This window comes from Manacus candei, unplaced genomic scaffold (genome assembly GCF_025592945.1).
Source record: "Manacus candei isolate 608988 ecotype Guabito, Panama unplaced genomic scaffold, ASM2559294v1 h1tg000082l, whole genome shotgun sequence".
NCBI lineage: Eukaryota > Metazoa > Chordata > Aves > Passeriformes > Pipridae > Manacus > Manacus candei.
This window is the reverse complement of record NW_026138130.1, coordinates 899,300-900,726: the sequence shown is the minus strand read 5'-3', so window position 1 is coordinate 900,726 and position 1,427 is coordinate 899,300.

Below are 1,427 nucleotides of genomic sequence, written 5' to 3'. Positions count from 1 at the left end.
GCTTCTTTAAGACAATACACCTGGTTATAGAATAACTTGGTGTTTCTTGGCTGACTGCCTCAGTTCTCATCTTCATTTTCTTCACTCGGTTGGTTCTTTTCAATCCCTTGGCTCAGCTATAGGTAGTTTCAGTATTACATTCTGCTGCACTATTACTTCTTGTTGCATCTCAAAACTCTGATATCATCCCCTGGAGGGAACAGGCTCCCCGGAGCAAAGCGATCCCGTGGTGGTGTTTTAGGTCCAGGACCCATGCAGGGGCTCACTGGAGCTCAGCACAGCTCCCTGGCCCCAAAAGGCAGCCCAGGCCTTGCACAGATACCTCGACAAACTCACCCCCTGAACAAAAAGTACACTGCACACAGCGCCAGGTCACACTTCTTCCTCTAAAGTTTAAAGTTTCCTTTCCAAGGCACTGGAGAAAATGACAAAATTTCCCCTTTGATGAATAAAAATACATCATTAACAGTGAAAGGCAGGCAAAAAAAATCTTAATATGCTTTAGTAGGATTCTTCAGTAGTCTCATAACCAGCTAACTTGTACTGGAGGAGAGTATCGTATCAGAGGGTTAACATTTATTCCCCTCTGCCACCACCACTGCAAGGCTCACTGGTAAAAGAGGGGTGTGAAAATGTGACAGCCAAAGCACAGACTTTTTTTGGCAGCTCTGAGGAATGCACCAGGATTGAACAGTGCCTGCTGAAAATAACCCATTCTTGCAGTGCCTAGGAAATACCAGATGTTTAGTTTTACAATTAAGTAACAAAACGTTACTTTTCTTTATTAAAAGTACACTAGTGCTGTACTTGTTGAACAAATGCATATATTAATTACCTACTTATACCGATTACCTTCAATCCTCGTAACTGTAGCTATTTATACTGTCACCTCAAAAGCAGCTACTGACCTTAAAAATGTGAAGTTTGCATGCTTGCAAGGTATGCAAGGAACATATATTTTAACCATATATTTTAACCTGGCCATTTTGTTTAATTGATCTCTTTTTAGATTACCTGTAAGTCAAAAAATATAAGTAACCTACTAGCTCACACATGGCCTAGTGCTAGCGGTAGCTTCCAGGGTGTTAAAAGATAATAATTATTAGTTCTTAGAAGTCTTTGGTGAGCCAGCAATTTTAAATAGCGTAATTAGTATCTGTAACCATAATTTACATAAATTACAGGGGATTTATAAATACAGGTTTTACAGGTAATAATAATTTACAGGTAATATAATAAATAATAATAAATTTACAGGTAATTTATAAATAAATTACCAAATATTTCTCTGACTGCAGAAACATGGTGTTCCATTATCCAGAGGTAATAAACCCCACAAATGCAGTGTTCATCCTATGGATAAATCAAGACTGTCTCCCTGAGAATGTGATGTCCTGCCTCTGTGAGGGTTCAGCGGTGGTAAAGAG